Genomic DNA, 22,133 nt, shown 5'->3' on the forward strand with positions numbered 1-22,133 from the left:
TGAAAGATAAGTCTTGAACAAGCTCCATCTTCCTTTCTCCTTGCATCGGTACCTGTCTATGATGACCTGAGGATACAAGTAATTTTGAAAGCGAGTATCAGCTTTGAAACTGGTGAGATCATAAGTATTTAGTGTCTTAATTTGTATGTAAGAATTTGTAAGTCTATGTATTGTAAGAATTTGTAAGTGTATATGAATTGTAAGTATTTGCAAGTCTATATATTGTAAGAATTTGTAAGTGTTTGAAAAACCCTAGAATCCCTATGATTCCTTCTAGTTTATAAAGGTGTCTTCTACCAAGACCTAACTGTTCTGTGTGTGTGTCTCTTGTAAGAGTATGTATTTTTCCAAAGTATAACTATCATTATCCAAAAATATAGTTTGTACATTTATGTTTTAGTGAGGTTATCACTAAAAATATGTAATGGAAAAATTAACGTAGTACTAAAATGTAGCTCTAAAAGGACTACTACCGTACTAACTACCTTAAACCGGATTTTAGGCTAAGGCATTCTATGATAAATTGCACCATACTATCGACTGTAACAACGACATACGAATGGTCGTAATAACGGAATGACGTTTGGCACCCGCAGACCTGCAGGTCCGGCTGTAGCTAGCAGCAAGGTGTAGGATTGTCAATCCAGCATAGATCTATACGCAAACTCAACGCTCCCCCTCCAAGAGACTCTGGCCGCAACTCAAGTCATGAGGTTTTAAGTCATGCTTTGATTTAAATCACAATAATTAACATATTTTCGTATATGTAATGAAATGAACTGCTCTAGCTGTAATGTACGTGCTCTCTACCTAGCAAGTATAGTAATGTAAGCGTTCTAGTATAGTTGTATATGTTCTCGTCCTAGTATAATTGTATATGTAATGTACAGGAATGTTCTAGAAAGTATTGACTCATGAATGAACTGACTCATTGTATGATATCGCGTTCTAGTAATGGTTCTAGTATCTTCCTAAACTACCTATATGGTAGCTTACTAGTAATCTATGTGGTACGTATGGACCTGGATGTATACCCTTGCTACCCAAGGGCATAGGATGAACTGGAAGGACCTTTTATGACTATATATATACACATGATATATAATTAATATTTAAATGACTTTCAGACGATTACCCAATATCCCACCAGACCACATCTCAAGGCGCGAAAAGGAAATAGGGTGGATAGCCTTCCTAAGTCTTTTAAACATTTCTTATATAACTATACATATAGAGGCATGCAATTTATAATATAAAAGCATAAATAAGTTTTGCAAGATATTTGAAACAGAAATATTATTTTAAGAAAAGATCGACTTGATGTCAATCTATAAAACAATTTGAAGGCATAACTTTGATAAAACAGTTTAGGTATAAGGAAACATTTGTTTGAAACACAGTTGTAAATAAGTTTGAAATATGATATACAGAGTAAGAGGTATAGTGTAATAAGGAGTTTAAAACATATAAAATGTTTATAAAAATCATTTGAAGGAAACTGTTTAGTAAAATGGCTAATGAGTAGCCAAATCATTTGAATACTGTATATTAATCACATGTGATTTATGTAATAAGTAATATAATCCTACTTACTAATCACATGTGATTGACATAATAAGTAGCATGATTCTACTTGTATCCCCCCCCCCCATAAAACATTTAAAATAGTTTAAAACATTAGTTAAGGGGTATGAACTCACCTGTAGTAAGTGACTGGAATTGAACGGGCTGTTATCATACGGAAGGATCGGACAAGTGCTTGGTGTCAAGTGAAGACTTAGACACACACCATGATCCTAATTACATATGAAGACATATGTATATAAATAATTAGAGATTAAATCACTAATTATACAAGTATAAACATTTAACGCGAGGACAACACTTTTGGTCAAGTGCTAGGAGGCTAATGGGTTGAAACAAAGGAGTGCAATGCCCCTAATGGAAGTTTAAGGTCAAATGACCATAATCATTGAAGTTTACGGCCCAGGGGAGTAAGCTCCTGGCCGTAAACTCTCAACCTAGGCTTGAAATGGTACTTAGAATTTCTACAACCCTAGTGGGAATTGTTTCAAGGCTTATACAAGTGTTTGGGCACCATATTGACTCCTTTGGGCAGTTTACGGCCCAAAGACCCTATTCCCTTGGAGTTTACGGCCGTAAACTCCCTTGGGAGGGTTCTTATGGTGCTTTCAAGTCTCAAACATTTCTAGGAACAAATCTAGACCTTAGTACTTGGCTTTAAGAGGGTTTATGGCACTAAATGGTACCATTTTATGGAGTTTACGGCCTTGGAACCTTTTGGGCCGTAAACTCCCTCAATAATGGGGTTCTAAGTGTTTTAGCTAGTCCAAAATACATTTAGGTACATGCCCAAATTGTCTCTTGGCTTAAGGAAGTGTTTAGGGTGTCCTTTGACCCCTTTATGGGAGTTTACGGCCCAACAACCACTCTTGGCCGTAAACTCTTCAATACTTGTGCTTTTCTTATGATTCCTAGGTCCTAAACACATTAAGGTATTTGCCTAAAATAGAGTCCAGGCCTTTGGGGGTGATTAGGGCACTCTTAGCCCTTGAAAAAGGGGTTTACGGCCCAAGAGCATATCCTTGGCCGTAAACTCCTACAACTATATGGTTTTGATTGATTTCTAGCCTCTAATGTTCATACTTAAAGTCCTCAACTAGTTGCCTAACACAGAAATGGGACTAGATGGCCTTTAGGCCTTGTTTTGGAGTTTACACCCCAAGAACGTTCTTGGGCCATAAGCTCCCGGATCTTGTGTTTTGGACATGCAAATAATGTTATTAAGCATATAACAAGTATTAAAACACATCTAGGAAAGTAGACTCACAATCTGGGATGAAAACCCGAAGATCCGTGAGAGAGAAATTGGCTTTTCTCTAATTGGAATTCAACTAATGAACCAATTTGGTTCAGAATTCTATTTATAGTCCTGAGATTTTTGGCAGAAAATATTTCTATTCTCGGAATGGATTCTAATGACCTAGAGTAATGGAATTACAGTGTTGCACAACATCCTAGTGCATCCACTCTCCTAATAACTCCTTAGGTGTAAAACCCTAAAAACTGCCAAACTTATACTCGAAGTCTGAATTTTCACTGCAACTGCTCTACTTCTATTGGATTGAAATGGTTTGATTAGAATGGAAATTTCGGGTTGTCACAGTTTGCACCCAAGTTAAGCCTCATGTCCGCCCCAAGCCAGCCCCCATTCACCGTTAGAGCTCCCAACCCTCGTTCAAAGCTTATTTCCTTGAGAGTTGAAGCATTTTTGTGTGTTCTTGAAGGATTTGAGAAGGAAGTGGAGTAGATCAAGAGGAAGGGAAGGAAGCCAAGCATCTTAGTGTACTCTCAGTGATTCCTTTGATGTATAACCCGTTTTCCCTCTGATTCTATGCTTATTACTCCATTAAGTCTTTCTTGAGCCCTTCCCCAAGCTTATATGTGCAATATAATTCGTAATAAGTTGAGTGGCCTTTAGATCTAGGCATGATTGAGCTCCAGGAGCTCAGATCCGTTGCCTTTATGGACCCATGTTGCTTGTTCACCCTAGATCTACTCTTTTGGTGCATTTTGAACCCTAAAACTCTCATTGGTGAATATCTACACGTAAAGTTGGAAACTTTACGTGTTATTCATGCTCTAGGAACCCGGATCTGTGAATGGAATGGACTGGAATCGAGCAAAACCGCGTATTTAGTGACTGCATGGCAACGACTCGGCGAGTCTGCTCGTGAGTCTCCGAGTTTGTCCCCTTTTAGTAGTATCAAGTGTGAGGAGTGAGTCGGGGTGCGACTCAGTGAGTTGGAAGCCGAACTCATCCATGAAGGAACTCGGCGAGTCATTGCCTTGACTCGGCGAGTTCAAGGCAATCTCCTTAGATCAAGAACAGACTCGGCGAGTTGTTCATACGACTCGGCGAGTCACAACATAAATTGTTCATCAGATGAAGATGAATTCGGCAAGTTGTTCGTACAACTCAGCGAGTAGGATGAAGGACTTGGACATCAGTTTCGAAGGAGAAATCGTCGAGTCAACCCCCGACTTGACGAGTAGAGACGGGTTGCAGAACAATTGTTTGGACAAAGACTCGGCGAATTGGAGAGCCAGCACGGCGAGTCGGGTCAACCAAAAGTTGACTCTGGCCTTGACTATTAACTTGACCAAGGGTATAATGGTCAATTTGCCCGAGGGTCAGTTAACAGTGTTTGATTGAGTGTTTTGTGGGAATGATAGCTGGGGGATTTTCGGAGCAGCGGCAACAGCAGACAGTCAATTCCCACACAACCCAGCAGCTACTTCGAGGTGAGTTCTCCTCCCAGTAGGAACGGGTCTAAGGCACCAAGTCCGACCCGTGTAGACGAAATGTTAGCACGAGAGTGTGGGTCGAGCCCGTATCTGTTGGTTTTGGTCGATTATGATATACGTTCCAGTATGCTAGAGTTGTCCGTACTTGTTGTCTGTGTGATACTTGTATGCTATGGGTTAGCGGTTGAGTGTGGTCAAGGCCCGTATCTCTCCGAGGGTGGAGTGTGGGCTAGGCCCGTATCTCCCAGAGAGTAGAGTGTGGGCGAGGCCCGTATCTCCCGGCTAGCGAAGTGTGGGCAGGGCCCGTATCTTCATGAGTGTGGCCGAGGCCCATAACTCCTAGCTGAATGTGGTATGTTATATGCTTGTATGGTATGTGGTACTATGGGGGAACTCACTAAGCTTTGTGCTTACGTTTTTCAGTTGTTGTTTCAGGTACCTCTTCAGCCAAGGGGAAGGATCAGGCGCGGTAGCGGCTCATCACACACACTCCTTGTTTCCGCACTTATGAGTTTATCCTGGGATTGATACTCTGATATTTTGATTGTTTAACTATTATGGATTTCAAGTTTGGTTTTCGTTGTGAATGGTTTAATTAAGCAATGTTTTAATTGTGATGTTTTCTAAAAGTAATGTTTTAAAAACGAAATTTTTGGACGTGAAAACTGGGCCGTTACATCTTAACTTCTGAACATGATTCTGGGATTAATGTGAGTCTTTTAGTATTCCAAAATACACTGTTAATTATCTTTACCTTAAGGCCATGAATTATAAGGTAAACATGGAGATACTCGTAACCATACTGATTGACACTAGAGTACTTGACGCCCTGCAAGCATTGGAATAAATGTGACATTTGTCACCCCTTGGCTTGGTAGGCCGTGGACTGTAGCTAGCAGTCAGGGTACGGAAGTGTCAGTCCCGTATAGATCTATACACACAATGTCCGCTCTCCTTACATGAGACTTTGGTTACCAACTCGACGACATGGAGATCCGTGTATTGAAGATGCATCTTGTATAGTGAATTCTGATGTAGGTATTGGACTAACGATAGAGACTCACGACTGAACTGACTCCTTTGGAATTCGCGTACTAGACGAGTAGGAGGATGCCCTTGCTACCCAAGGGAAATGAACTGGGCGATGTAAACCTTTATGTCTATACATGTATACATAATATATAATTAATGATTAAACGACCTTCGGACGGATATCTGATCCCACCAGACCACATCCAAACAAGGAAAAGGAAATAGGGCGAACTAGCCTTCCTAAGTCCTTTAAACATTATTTATATAACTATACACGTACAGGCATGCATTTAACGAAGTGGAAGCATTTAACGAAGTAGAGGCGTTTAACGAAGTAGGAGTACTTAACAAAGCAGAAACATTTAACGAAGCAGATATATAGAAGCATAGAAGAAAACTTTGGAAAACCTTTAAACTTAAGAAAATTGTGACTTGATATCCTTTTGTGAAATAAGCTTGAAGACCTTTAGATATCCTTTGAAAACCTTTCATAAACAAGTTTTGAATGTAATTTTGATGAAACAATATAAGTAAAGAATCCTTTGTTTAAAATGCTGCTGTAATTGGTTTTGAAGTAAATCATACAGCACGAGAGGTAATTTGAGAAAAGATTTAAACAAGTAAAAACGTTTTGGAAAACCATCTATGGTATTATACTTGGTAAAACAATTAAAAGTGTGATGAATCCTTTTTGCATGCGGGTTATCAATCACATATGATTGATATGATAACTAGCATGTTTTAACTTGTATTCCCCCCATAAAAGCATGCAAAAACATTTAAAAGGTTAATTCAGGGGTATGAACTCACCTGTTGTAAGTGGATCGGGCGGAGGTGCCGGTTGGGTGCTCGGTGTCAAGTAAAGACTTGAACACACTTAGTGAACTATTAACATATGATGACATATGTTTACATACAATTAGTAATTATAATACTAATTAAATACGTATAAGCATCCTAATGTGCAGGAAACACTTTGCTCAAGTGCTACGAGTGTCTCGGGTAACATCTAAGGGAGTGTATGGCCTAGTTAGAGAGTTTACTCTTCAAGAGTAAACTCTTTATAGAGTTTACGGCCCTAAGACCTTATCCTCATGAGTTTACGGCCATAAAGTCATGGGTGGTGTGTTCTTTGATGCATTAAGGTCTTATCTCACTCATAGAATTAGGCTAGGTTCAATTCTAGGGCATAGGAAGTGGTTTAGGCTCCAAACGGACCATTTTAGGGTGTTTACAGTTCATGACCACTCCTTGAGGAGTTTATGGCCATAAACACATGATTTTACGGTCTTAAACTCATGCTAGCCCATTCCTTTTGTTGTTTGGTGGTTCTAACTCATGCATGCAAGGTTCTAGTCACTTATATGAGCATAGGAAGGTGTTAAAGGCACTTAAACACCTTGGACAGGTCTTTACGGTCTGAGGAGGTGTTCTTGGGGAGTTTACTACCTTAAACACATGAGTTTACGGCAGTAAACTCATGTTAGTCCATGATTCATGTCTTTGGTACATCAAACGAAGGATTACAAGGCTCTAGGCACTCATGGAAGCTTTTGGAGGTGTTTAAGGGGTAGTTTAACACTTAAATAACTGTTTATGGTCCATGAAAATGGGTTTACGGTCTAAGGATGTTCTTAGAACGTAAAATCATGTTTACTCCCCATTTGGTACGATTTTGGTGTTCTAAGTCCTTTCATGCAAGCCCCTAAGTCATTGCTAAGCACTTGAAGTGGTTTGGAAGGGTTTTTGGGCATTAAAACCTTCTTTCAAGGTGTTTACGGTTTTGGGATTCTCCCAAGACCGCAAACTCTTGTTCTTGGGGTTTTTGGATGTTTAAGCCACGAATCTTCAAGCTAGATGAGATAAACAACAAGCAAGGAAGGTTAACTTACCAATTTGAAGCTCGAATGGGCGATTTTTGACCAAAACCCGTTTTGTAGAGAGAGAAAGTAGAGAGAGAGAGAGAGAGAGTGTGTAAGGTGGGAAAAAGGTGGCAATGAAACCCACTCAACCCTTATATAGGGTGGAGTTTATGGTCTGGTTGTGGTTCACCTGACACCAACCGCGAACGGGGTTTTTCACGACTATCGCTAATCACGGCAAATTTTAAAATTATACCGCCTTAATTTTGGTTCGCTTGACAAAAATTATTTAAAATATTCCAACGCATTTAAATCCAGTCAAAAATATTTTCGGGATAAATTTGGCTAATTTTGACATAATTAATTTCGATCTTAAAACTAACGGAAATTTTTGGGTTGTCACAAACGAGCTGTGGGACTGGAGGGTCCCACTAAGACACATTGACCGGAGGGTCTTATAGAGCTATAGCATCGAGTTGCTAATTATATGTGTGTGGTATTTTGGGAAACTCACTAAGCTTCATGCTTACCGTATTATGTGTTATCTGTTTCAGGTTTTTCTCAGAATCGCGGGAAAGCACCGGCTCGATTGTACACACGAGAGAAGGAGTTATGATTTGACGATCCTAGATTATTATTAAATAATTATATAGTTGTGTTTTGAAAATATATTAAATGGGATTTTTGTGAAATGTGATATGAGAATTATGTGAATTTTAAATGAAAATTTTGTTTGAAAATTTACAATGTTACAAGATGGTATCAGAGCTTTGGTTTGAGGGATTCGGATGCACCTCCGAGTGTGTTTGGAATCAAATTGGGGAATCGAGAAAATTTTTCAAAAGAGATAATTTTTCTAAAATGAGAAAGAGTTTAAGAGAAAACGTGTTGGAGCAGTGTGTACAATCATCCAGAGCCCAAATGTTGATTTCCCAAAATACCCTTACTGTTGTGTTATGAGATCTTTTATGAGATATTATGCATGCTAGAGAGTAGGCTAGGTATTTCATATTTTAGGACTAGAGTGGCCTGATTTGTGATGCCTTAGCCTAGGAGTTTCCGCTACAGGTGATTTGATTTGGTGTATGTGCGGAGTAAGAGTACCCAACAGGAATCTTTAGAGATAGAGTGTAACAGCCTGAAATTCAGGTACAACCATTTAGCCCTTCATCTTTTGATAAAATCTCATGTTGGCCCTTTTGTGTTGGGCGAGTACGTTGGGCGTACAAAGAGTACGCTACGCGTACTCGCGCGCTTAATTGAACGCGTTGTCACCCGGGTACGCTTGGCGTACCTAAGGTTACGCCGGGCGTAACCGGTCTAGACCCAAAACCCTAATATGGCTTGATTGCTATAAAAGGAATGAGATGGCCTTGTCCCTCAGCCACCATCCTTCGGAAAGAAACCCTAAGAGAGCTTTTCCTTCGTTTTTAGCTTGGGTGTGAGTGTTCTAAGCTTCAAGGTGTCATTTCATGGTAGCAAAAGAGAAGAGGAGTCCATTGTGGAGGCTAGAAGTTGGTGGACAAGTGTAGATCCGAGGATAACAAAGGTTGGAGCTTCTTCCTGAGGTAAAAAGTTCGGATCCTGCCTTGTAGTTCTTATGGTGTGCTTGTTGGACCAATTTCTAGGGTTTTTGGTCCCAAAGATGGAGACTTTATGAGCAAGTAGTCTCCATTGGCCTAGATATATCATATTCCAAGTCTATTTGAGTTATTTGTTCATAAAAATGTAATCTTAGACGTAAATATTGAGCCATGCATGAGATCTAGATCTTTGGAGGAGAAAAGAAAGGTGTTAGAGGGTGTAGGAGCCTTTACAGCCATGCCAAGGTTTAAAGGTTCTGACTTTATGGGATAAGAGGCTTAAGGAGAGCCAGATCTGGAAGTTGAAGGAGTGTCTTAACCGTTTAAGACCAAAATTCATGGTACGACTGAAACTGAGACTTACGCTGGGCATAAATCTCAGTACCGGCAGCGTAAGGGGTTGAGACCCCCGATTGTAGTTCTTCGACGTACGCCCCACGTACTGTTGTCTGTTGACTTTTGTTGACTTTTAGGGTTTTGGTCAACATGTGGACTTTGAGTCAAGGAGGGGTGAAATGGTCTTTTACCCCTCTGTGGGATAATGAAAAGGGCGTAGCCTAGTCTTGGAAGCCTATAATAATTAGAATGATATTTCGTTGTGATTAGGCGGGGTTGGGTCGTCGTTTCGAGATTTGGAGATATCGAGCACGTGAGATTCTAGACTTCCTACGAGGTGAGTCTTCTCAATATACTGTACCCGGAAGGGTATCTATGTGTGACCGGAAGGTCGGATATGTTATGAGTTGTATGCATTGTATATGATTAAGTTAACCGTTGTATGTGCTATGTATGTTATGCTTGATATGGTCCGGAAGGCATTGTGTTATGGGTCGGAAGGCATTTATGTTGTGGGCCAGAAGGCATTGTGATGTGGACCGGAAGGTCGACGCGGGTAGGACCGGAAGGTTTACCGGGTCGGGACGGAAGTCCCCTGAGACACATGGACCAGAAGGTCATGGCCTGGAAAGGCGTATGTGTGTAAGTAGTATTTTGGGAACTCACTAAGCATTTATGCTTACAGTTGTTGTGTTATGTGTTTCAGGCACTAGCGAGGACCGTGGGAAGGCGCCGGCGTGATCTGTACACACTGACGGAAGATTTATTTTATGATCTTGGGATTTGGCATATTTGTATTATGATTATGGTACATTGGATTTTATGGTCTGTTTTGGATGAAAACATGTTTTAAGAAATGAAACTTTTGTTTTGAAAATTTACGTTGTTACATAGAGATTGAGTAGAGGAGTGATATAAGAGAGATACCTAGATGAGTATTGGAGGAGCCTATTGAGAGAGTAGTTAGATACCCACATGGGGTAGAGTTTCTTGAGTTCGGTGATACCTTTTCAGTGTGAGTAGAGCAATTGGAGTTGTAACCTAGAGTGGTTTTATGTATTTGTAGAGATTATTCGATGCCCGAATGTTGCTTGCTTCATTCTTTGTGGAACTCTTGATGATGTGAGTCGGCTACTAAGCGAATATGATGATATTCAGGAGGTAGATGGCTGGCGTCATAAGGAGTTCTTCAGCAGCTGATGGCAGAGAAGTGAGAGAAGCTAGGAAGAGCCTAGGGAGTGACCTTAGTCAGATGAGTGCGCTGATAGAAAAGAGTATTCGCTGCGGAGCGACCAGGTTTAACGAGATTGGCGACCGAGAAGGTTGAGAAGTTCCTTAGGAAATATGGGACAAACCATGTGGAAAGTACGGTTAGACGTGGCAGGTAGTATGGGCATGTAATACTGAAAGCAGAGGACCCGTACTCGAAACAGGGAGAATTCCAGAGGTTCTAAGTAGCAGATTGAGAGGAGATAACATGTACCATGATTCATAGTCGATCGTGAAGTGGTCACATGGTTCGAGTACCGTGACACGTGGCGGTTAGTGCTTCTAGTTTTACCAGTTATCCCATTGTGATCAGATGTGATAGAGTGTGGGGTCCAGAGAGCCATGTTGAACGAGTTTCAATGTAGTGTACCTTGGGAGGGAAATCGAGTTAGTTTCCAAGAGATTCTTGGTGAGATGCCATTTGGAGTCGCAAGACTCAGGGTGGAGTAGAGACGGTGCTTTACGGAGGATTACGATCTGAGATAAGCATTCGGCCGATAGTGGAGATGTCACTTCCTGTGACTAGAGTTGTGCTGTTTCCGTTTCCTGTGAGAAGCAGAAGAGATATTGAGCTTCCGGTTTCTGAGCTTGGAGGTAAACCGTAAGGGGTAGCATTGGTTGAGATCTTCCACCATAGTATCTGAGCAGTATGTCTGCCGCAAGGTAATATTATAGCATGAGAGGGTCATCATTGGGGACTGAGATGGTCAAGGACTAGGATATACCATATTTGAGTATAGTAAGGCATATGTTAATAGCAGTGTCGGGTAATCAAGAGGAGTATTTTAGGGCGATGGCTCTCATTTTTTTATGATGGATATCGAGTGTGAGGGTGAGGTATCTACTCTCATAATAATTCTCATGATGGGACGAGGGTTGGGGAGTTGAAGACGAGGAGTATGATACTTCATTATTTGGGTTGGTGAGTTGAAGACGAGGAGTATGATACTTCATTATTTTCAGACTAAGAGTCATGGATACTACGGGACATTTGAGATGTCTGGTAGTGTGTTAGTATGAGATTTTGGATGACATGTTGGGAAGTTTTTCGAGGATGTTATCTGGGATTTGGGATGTTGGGAGTTGCGTGATCTCTATCAGGAAGATCATCAAGTGTTATGTGGTACTTTCCAAGAGTAAGTGTGATGTAATGGGTGGAACAATCTGTCGAATAGATTATTGGTGTGCCAAATGGTGATGGTTCGAGCCCTGAGTGGGGGAGGACTGGGTATTTTATTGAGAGTATTAGAGATTTGTTCAAGAGTGGTTAGAGGATTGAATATAGTGACCTAAGGTAAGGATGCAGGAGACCAGGGTTATTGGTGGTCGAGGCAAGGTTCTGAGCGAAATAATTCATGTTGTACGTGTTCAGGAAAGGACAAGTGTCTCCACGGTAGGTGGCCGTTGTTCTAAGAATTTATTGTGGCCAGGGATTTCCCTGGTTTGCAAATGTTGAGTTCGAGGCAGTTGGGTCGCTGAGCTCAGGGTGCAACTGTGGAGATTTGTGGGTATCGGTATAGATTGTGGTCTATACTTCAGGAGGGGTAGCAATTGAATTATCAACCAATTTCGGAGTTGGTAAGAGTAGTTTTGTTTGGGTAGTGATCAGTAGAGGATGGAGCTTCAGATTTTTGGTCAATGTGTTTTCAGTCGTTGATGATTCCTCCGTGTTTGAAGTTGTGAGTTGGAGTATTTCGAGGTTCCGAGCTGTGTGAGTGGAAGATCAGTGTACGTGACAAGACATCATGAGATTTTTGAGATGGTGTACCGGGGTATCTGAGTATGATGCCCTAAATTTTTGGATTATTTTGAGATTTGGGTTGCAAGTAGAGTATGGAGTGACTATTATTCCAGTGGGAACCCATCAGTTAGTTGTCTCAAGAGAGAGACTGTCTAAGGGTGTACCTGTGTTGAGAAAAGTGCCTGGCATGCGACAATTTACATCAGGAATGGTGGTGCATAAGCCGAGTGGGTATGTGCTCCTATTTATGTTGGGTTATGGAGCATGAGTTAATGAAATCAGTGTAGTGATTAATTGATGATGAGATTATAAGGTGATAAGCGTGCGAGTGGATCCGAGTGGGGGTAATCTTAGGATTATCAGGGAAAAACCATGGAGTGAGCCCATGGTGAGTCAGTGAGTAAGATGGTGTTGTGATACTACGGGGAGCCTTAGTACTCACTAGTCAGCGAGAGTATGTTGTGATACTGCGGGGAGCCGTAGTACTTACTAGTCAGCGAGAGGGTTTTTGGATACTGCGGTGAGCCATAGTACTCACTAGTTAGCGAGAAGGTGTTGTGATACTGTGGGGAACCGTAGTACTCACTAGCCATTGAGAGGGTGTCGTGCTGCTGTGGGGATCCGTGTTGTTCGTTAGGTAAAACATGACGCATAAGATTTCTTAGGCTTCAGTAGCCTTAATGGATTGAGTCTTCGAGAACACAGTGCCAGACCAGGAAAGAGACGAAGGTCTCCATAATGGTCGGGAATCATTATATTCTAAGTTAGGCTGTGGAGACCGTAATCGGAAGGAATCAGAGAAGTGATGTACACGTGGTTTGCAGGTCATGGGTCGCGAGTTGAGTGTATCATTGGGATGAGTGGTTCAGATTATGTGTCGAACCAAACTCTCGATTTGAGTGTGATTCTAGTGGTGTATTGAGTAGGCGGAATGAGATTCTAGATTCAGAGATGGATTCCATTTTGGAGGGGGTATTGTTTTTCATCTGGTGTCTTAGACCTGAGTGGGTTAGTTTGTTGGTATGAGAAAACCGTGAGACGTATGGGTCTAATGGGTACTTGACGACAGAGGTCGAGGGTGAGACGACTTCGGCTGGGATTATAGTAATTTCTTGGGGTAAAGCGAGCTCCATGACTTTTGTGTCACAGTGGGCCGAGATGGTTATTATGAGATGGAAGTCAGTGAGACATTTTGGGAGCGTATTGGGTAACCTTTGGAGGTTCATCTGTTGGGGCGGGAGCTGAGCTGGTGCTCAGTGTTGATGGAGATATTTGAGAGGGAGTTGGGGCTTAAGCCTATAGATGTCAGAGGATACTTCCAAGCGAGCATGATCTTTTCTTGTGTTTGGGTTTTGGGGTTCTCTCCTTCCGATGAGTTGTGATAGCTATCAGGAGGTGGGTCTTTAGGGGATTATGACCTTTCCTTCCTTTCGAGTCGCGATCGAGATCGATTAGAGGATCAGAGTTGGAAGAGTGTTCTTAGAGTCTGGTAGTTGATGGTCGATTAGCAGGATGATGTTTAGCGAGGGTGTTCTGGCAGGGAGATAGACAACTAGTGTTTCAAGTTCTGGAGAGTCAAATAGAGTATTGCAGCGGCAGTTGGGTTTGTCCTTCTTCGGGGTCGGGAGTCCACATCAGGTTCAGGTGCTTTTGGTGGAGATTGTTGTAGTATATTAGGTCTTTTCGGTATTACTTCTTGGGTTTGGGTTCAATCTTTGTGTTGATAAGGAGCGATTTCGAGGGTGAAATCTAAATCACGTGGTGGAGAATTGTAACACCTTGTTCCGGATCGTCTATGATCAGGGTTCGTGGGCTGCAAACCAGACATGAGGAGGTCTCGGGGTTGCAACGAGTTGCTAGGAGCTTAGGGCATCTCGTCACCTTTCTATGGGTGTGAGGTTTGTGGGAATCGGGGTTATATCGAGGAAGCGATTACAGTTTGAAGACTGGGCAAGATAAGTACTTCAATTGAAAATGGTGGCAGCGGAGTATGTTGGGCGTACGTGTGTGTACGCTTAGCGTAATCATGTGCATGACTTTTCAACAGAGCCACCTAGTACGTTGGGCGTACCGAAGGGTACGTTGGGCGTACTAGCCACATAATGGAAAACCCTAATTTGGGTGTGTCCCTATATAAAGAATGAGATGGCCTCATTCCTGCCTTCCATTTCTAGACACCAAACCCTCGTAACCCTAAATCTTTGTTCTTATAGCTGGAGAGTGCATTTGAGAGCTTGTGAGTGTAATCTTATGTTCTTGAAGTAGAGAAGAAGATTTGGAAGAAAAGGAGTGAGAGCCCAGAAGTTTAGATCTTAGCTTAGCTGTGTGGAAAGCTTCACATAAAGGTATAAGGCTTCAAGCTTTCTCACCCTTTTAATTTGTGCATTTATATGAAGTGTTTTAGGGTTTTGTCCCAAAATATGGAGACTTTATGAGATAAGCGGCTCTAGAGACCTTGATCTACCCCCCTTTTCAGTGTATTGTGGAGTAGAGTCATAAAAATCCAATCTTGGACGTTAGGTGTAGGCCATGCATGAGTTATGAGCTTCATGAGGAAAGAGAATGGGTGTTTTGAGTGCTTGTGACCTAATCAGCCATGGAAAGGCTTAAAGTCACAAAATTTATGGATTAAGAGACATTAGGGAGTCTAGATCTAAGAAATGAGCTAAGGACTTAATGGGTTAAGACCAGGGGAATGGTCTAAAGCAAACTGAGCATACGCCCAACATAAGATCCAGTACGCCCCGCGTACTGGGTTGATGTCCCGATCAGTTTCATGCATGTGTAAGTACGCTAAGCATACCAAGAGAGGTACGACCTGTGTAACTCCTCTGTGGGCATTTGGGCTAGAGCTTATGTTGGGCCTTAACTGTGAGCCTGAATCTTTGGGCTTGTGTGTTGGAGACTATGAGCAGGGAAAATATTATAAATATGTATTGAGCCCTTGAGTAGAGCTGGTCACATGGACTTGAGAGTTGGGCCTCAGGAGAGCCCATTCATTATTGGGCCTTGTTGGGCCAAATGAGTTTCAGGGTGTTATGATGGGTTTTGAGCATTCTAACACTTCCTAAGTGTACATGCAACCCTAATAACCTTGAATCTATGTTTTCTCTATATACATGCAAATTTCTTTTTCAAGGTTATATCCTAACTAGCATGGCATGGGGATTACATAAAATATAAAACTAGTAGAAATACATACCTTGTTGTTGCTTGGATTCCTTCAAGACTTTGTGAGCCTAGCACCCTAAATGTTGTGCCTCAAATGCTTCACACAACACCAAAAAACTTGGAATAACTTGAGAGAATACTTCTAGCACTCAAAATCAGTAATGCCCTCTCTAGTAACCTTACTAGCACCGATTTCACTAGCCAAAAGGTCCCTTTTATAGTGGTGTCACGATTAGGATTTTCACATGAATACTCTTAATTTTCCTGACTCTTCATTTCTCATGACCCATGGGTTTGTAACTCCCATGGACTATCCATGGAGCTCCAAATGGTTACATCCATAACCCATAAACCATGGATCATCAATCCACCATAAAAGAATTGATGATTGTCATAATCAACCCTTATATATTTAATTAGTCTCACTTTGATCACCAAATTAATACTAGATTAACACTTGATCAAATACTAATTAAATAATACTATTATTAATATATTAGAACTTATAATATTTTAATAATCATAAGTGCCATATTCTCTCATTTAGTCTATCCAAGTATTGCAATGCCATACAACCCAAATGGACCATGCCGGGTCGGATCAAGTACATACCAAATAAAGTTATGGACTTAGACACTATATCCAACAGTCTCCCACTTGGATAAGTCTAATAACTATATTCGCGAATATGTCTTCAAAATCCGACTAGCAATCGTAGCTCTTTCAAAGTCTCTCGTAACTGAGATGATGATGATACGCCATTTAAGATAAGTGATCATATAATCCTCTGCTCTCATGATATCAGTCGGACAAACACATGGAACATGGTCTTACTTATTGTCCAGCATTTGTTTCTCGATCTCCGATTTGTTTCGACATAGAACTAAACTGAACACATCAATTAGGTTCTGACCGGGCCCGGTACATGGGTCAAAACCAAATCATCGAGGGGCCCAGATATCGCTTCTATTTCTAGAAGGAACAGATAAACTTCGACTGATATGCTTGTACTAACTACTTGTTGAATTACTCACAAAGGCACGTTTTATAACATCGAGTTACCAATGTGTTTCCGTACAATCAATGAATAACCAACTCATAGTCAACAACTCATATCTCTAGGTTTGAAGATTTATATGATATTACCGTCTCACGATCACTCGAGATAAATTCCATGAAGTGATGCAAGTGAGCGTGGGTTGAATCCAATACTCAGCCCTTATGAGTACTCATGAATGTTGTAGCAACCATTGCATTGTCTAAAGCACTTTAGACAAATCATACAAGCCAGATTCATGACAGTCTTGAATCAATACTTACTTCCAAAGTTTGACCGACTGTGGATGGTTTGAATAATATGATATATACCATAACATAATTATTCTGGAAGTAAAAACATGCAAGATTGAAACATAGTAAACAATCAACACAAGATAGTAACACCTTACTCATAAATAAATAACAAATTTTATTTATCATCAAATGTCAATTACATTTTACAAGTTTCAGGAATCTAATTATTGAAACTAATATCATCCTTCAGCCCAATGCGCCTTGCATGCTGCAAATGCTTAACCCTGCTCAGTCCCTTCGTGAGGGGATCTGTCGGGTTCTCATTTGATGATACCCTCTTTGCCACGAGGAGTCCTTCTATTCTATGTCTGATGAAATGGTATTTTCTGTCAATGTGCCTAGATCTCCCGTGATCTCTTGGTTCTTTAGCCAAAGCAACCGCACTTTCACTATCACAGAAAATTTCCATTGGCTCCTTTCTAGCTGGTACAACTCCAAGGTCTCCGATGAAGTTCTTCAGCCATATCGCCTCTTTTGCTGCCTCGCTTTCTGCTATGTACTCTGATTCACAAGTCGAATCAGCTACTGTCTCCTGCTTGGAACTTTTCCAAGTAATGGCTCCTCCATTTAGGATAAAGACCCAGCCTGACTGAGAGCGGAAATTGTCCCTATCAGTTTGAAAGCTAGCATCACTATATCCTTCCACTCTCAAGTCATCACTGCCTCCGAGGGTAAGGACCCAGTCCTTAGTCCTCCGCAAATACTTGAGAATGTTCTTTACCGCTGTCCAGTGTGCCTTGTCGGGGTTCCCTTGATATCTACTGACCATGCTCAAAGCAAAGGCCACATCAGGGCGAGTACAAGTCATAGCACACATGATCGAGCCCACTGCGGAAGCATATGGTATCTGACTCATCTCAGCTATCTCAGCCTCTGTACTCGGACTCTGAGACTTACTTAGCTTGGCATTACTCTGGATTGGTAATTCTCCTTTCTTGGAATCTTGCATACTGAACCTCTTCAGTACCTTATCCACATAAGTACTTTGACTAAGTCCAATTAGTCTCTTACTCCGATCTGTCAATATCCTTATTCCTAGGATATAGGCAGCTTCCCCAAGGTCCTTCATAGCAAAACACTTCCCAAGCCAGGCCTTAACCTCCTGCAAAGTTGGGATGTCGTTTCCTATGAGAAGTATGTCATCCACATACAACACCAAGAAGCTAACTATGCTCCCACTAGCCCTGACATACACACAAGACGCATCCTCACTCCTAGAAAAGCCAAACTCTTTGACTTTCCCATCAAAGCAAACATTCCACCTGCGAGATGCTTGTTTCAATCCATAAATGGATTTTTCAAGCTTACACACTCTATTAGGGTATTTTGGATCGACAAAACCATCTGGCTGAGCCATGTAAACATCCTCAGCCAACTTCCCATTAAGGAAAGCGGTTTTGACATCCATTTGCCATATTTCATAGTCATGAAATGCAGCTATGGCTAACAACATTCTAATAGACTTAATCTTAGCTACTGGTGAGAAGGTCTCATCATTGTCCACTCCTGTAGTTTGAGTAAAGCCCTTCGCAACCAGTCGCGCTTTATAAGTGTGTACTTTCCCATCCATGTCGGTCTTCTTCTTGAAGATCCATTTGCACCCAACTGTCTTACGACCTGGTACATTGTCAACCAAGTTCCAAACTTGATTGTCATACATGGACTTAATCTCTCTGTCCATAGCCTCCTTCCATTTCGCAGACTCAGGGCCTGCCATGGCTTCCTTATAATTATTAGGTTCATCCAAATCTATCAGTGTACTATCACTAATAAATGTATCACCTTCATTGGTGATGTGAGAACCATAATAAAATTCAGGTGTGTTCCTCACCCTAGTGGAACGTCTTGGAGGTAAAGACTCATCTATCGGCTCAACAGGAGTTTCCTCCTCAGGTTGGCTGATAGCATTTAAGGTTCCTTCACCACTTGACTCTTGAAGCTCTTCAAGGTCAATTTGCCTCCCACTGTCCCCTTGGTTTATGAATTCTCTCTCACGAAAGACTCCTCTTCTTGCTACAAGGACCACATTATCACTGGGTATGTAGAAGAGGTAACCAAAGGATCTCTGTGGGTAGCCGATGAAAATACACCTCTCGCTTCGGGGTTCAAGCTTGTCATGAGTCTCACGCCTCACAAAAGCTTCACAACCCCAAATCTTGATGTGGTCCAAATTGGGAACTTTCCCAGTCCACATCTCGTGAGGTGTTTTGGCAACCTTTTTAGTAGGGACTAAGATTAAGGATATGGGCGGCAGTCTCTAAGGCATACCCCCAGAAAGAGATTCGTAACGAAGCTCGACTCATCATGGAACGAACCATATCCAACAAGGTTCGATTGCGCCTCTCAGTTACACCATTCAACTGTGGTGTCCTGGAAGGTGTCAATTGTGAGACAATCCCACATTCCTTAAGATAGTCAAGGAACTCAATGCTAAGATACTCTCCTCCCCGATCGGATCGGAGCATCTTGATGTTCCTGCCCAATTGATTCTCAACTTCCTGCTTAAACTCTTTGAACTTTTCAAAGTTTTCTGACTTATGCTTGATTAAGTAAATATATCCATATCTACTGTAATCATCAGTAAAAGTCACATAATAACGATTAGCATCCCTTGTAGCAACTCTGAAGGGCCCACACACATCCGTGTGTACAAGGTCCAACAAACCTTCACCCCTATCACAAGTACCTGTGAAGGGCGACTTTGTCATTTTTCCAAGTAAACAAGACTCGCAACTATCATCTGACTTGAGGTCAAATGATTCCAAGACTCCAGCCTTTTGGAGTTGGCCTATGCGCTTCTTGCTAACATGTCCAAGACGACAATGCCACAAGGATGCTTTATCCAAGCTATCAGAAGAATCAATATACAACACATTATTTCCTAGATTGTCTACAACATTCAAGGCTTCATATACACCATCACAAGGTATTGCTTTAAAGTAAAATGCATCATTGTAATAAACATTAATAGCACCATTTTTATTATCAGATGAAAATGTAAAACCTTGTTTGTACAAGCCATGAAAGGAAATAATATTTCTCGCCATTTCGGGCGAGTAACAACACTTATTCAAATCTAACATTAACCAATTATTAAGCAACAAGGAATAAACTCCTATCTTGGTAACAGGTGATGCTTTCCTGTTGCCCATGATTAAGTTTATCTTCCCGTGCTCCACTTGCTCACTTCTTCTTAGTGCCTGCAAATCAGTACAAATGTGAATACCACATCCTGTATCAAGCACCCAAGAATTAGCATTAGATGAGTTGTTAGACAATATTGTGTAAATACCTGCATGGGTGGGTTTAACCTTCCCATCCTTTACATCTTGCAGATATTTGGCGCAGCTTCGCTTGAAGTGTCCCTTATCTTGGCAATAGAAGGAAGATAATTTTCATTAGATTAAGAGTCCTTAATAAGTCACCCAAATGAAATATTAAGGCTAGCATCCAACAAACTACTTATAGGTGGAAGAGGGATGCCGTAATCCACACTATAAAATATTTGAAGGTAGGTAAATGACGATTTACCAATTTCCACCATAAGACGAAATATTTTATTATTAGGTTTTATTGGTTTCGAAACTCCGAGATCTTTTGAGATACATTGAACTTTTCAATGGCATGTTTCAATCTCGAATGTGCCCTCACAAGTTTGTGACTGGGATGCCGAGGATCACAAACAAGGTGTGAATAACCATACAAATTGACTTGGTAACCTTAACAATATTACCTAATCGATGTTCCGGTTAACCACACACGCTCCACCGATCTATAATAAATTCAAGTTACCCTTTTCCACTCTTACTAGTCCATGTTAGTGTGCTGGTTAACCACGCACGCTCCATTAACGACTTGGTAAGGTACAAAGTGTAATTTTATGGGCTAGCACCAATTTCACATTTTCCTAAAGTAACTAAGATTGGGAATTTCTAATGTATAGTTACTTTATAAGTCATATCCTACCCATTCGGATAACGACCCTCCACCGATCAAGGAAGCGGTGGGTGAGAGTGGACATCCATTAAGTCACCATTTTATAGGCAACAACCTTATATCCCCCCTTATAGACCGGCTTCGTGAATGAGGCCTACTAACGATAAGAACGAAATATTCTTATACATATCTATATAATAAAATTATAATAATAGTATAAGTGTTTATTTTTAAACTTTTTAAAAATCTAAGGTTTAATTTGGAATTAAAGTATTAGAGTGTAAGAATTTTCAAATTCCAAAACTTGAGGGCAAGAATTGAAACTATTCCAAGTCTCTTCAATTTTGTAACTTATGAGTTTTAATGGTTCATGAAATGAAGACTCTTCATTTTATGAAACCTCTTTAGTTATTTAATCATAATTTAAAGAAGTGACCTTTGGTTATCCATAACTTGAGGACAAGTTATGAACACCATCATTACAATTAAGATCAAGAATTAAACACACATGGTGGTTACACATAATTCCTATGATCTTCTAAAAACTCATAAGAACACAAATTCATGTCAAGCAATTTCAAGAAATCATATGAACATATATAATACTTTGAAATTGTTAAAAGTCATGTAAAATGGATTAACATAATCATTATCATTTTGAAAAACAGATTTTACAAGTCCAAAACAGATTGGGATAATGATTCTAATCCATTTCCAGCAACAAAACACGAAAAGACTGCCCAACACGCACCTACTCGTCGAGTGCATGATCCTACTCGACGAGTAGGATGAATTTGCACATGGACTCGGCGAGTCCTCCCTATGAACTCGGCGAGTCTAGTCGACAGTGAGCAGTTTTTTCGATTTTCAAGTAGTTTTGCATCAAGTATATAGAAAACAATCCTAGGCTCTGATACCACTGATGGGTTTTGAGCATTCTAACACTTCCTAAGTGTACATGCAACCCTAATAACCTTGAATCTATGTTTTCTCTATATACATGCAAATTTCTTTTTCAAGGTTATATCCTAACTAGCATGGCATGGGGATTACAGAAAATATAAAACTAGTAGAAATACATACCTTGTTGTTGCTTGGATTCCTTCAAGACTTTGTGAGCCTAGCACCCCAAATGTTGTGCCTCAAATGCTTCACACAACACCACAAAACTTGGAATAACATGAGAGAATACTTCTAGCACTCAAAATCGGTTATGCCCTCTCTAGTAACCTTACTAGCACCGATTTCACTAGCCAAAGGGTCCCTTTTATAGTGGTGTCACGATTAGGGTTTTCACATGAATACTCTTAATTTTAATGACTTTTCATTTCTCATGACCCATGGGTTTGTAACTCCCATGGACTATCCATGGAGCTCCAAATGGTTACATCCATAACCCATAAACCATGGATCATTAATCCACCATAAAAGAATTGATGATTGTCATAATCAACCCTTATATATTTAATTAGTCTCACTTTGATCACCAAATTAATACTAGATTAACACTTGATCAAATAC

This window comes from Lactuca sativa, chromosome 1 (assembly GCF_002870075.4).
Source record: "Lactuca sativa cultivar Salinas chromosome 1, Lsat_Salinas_v11, whole genome shotgun sequence".
In the NCBI taxonomy this organism is placed as follows: domain Eukaryota; kingdom Viridiplantae; phylum Streptophyta; class Magnoliopsida; order Asterales; family Asteraceae; genus Lactuca; species Lactuca sativa.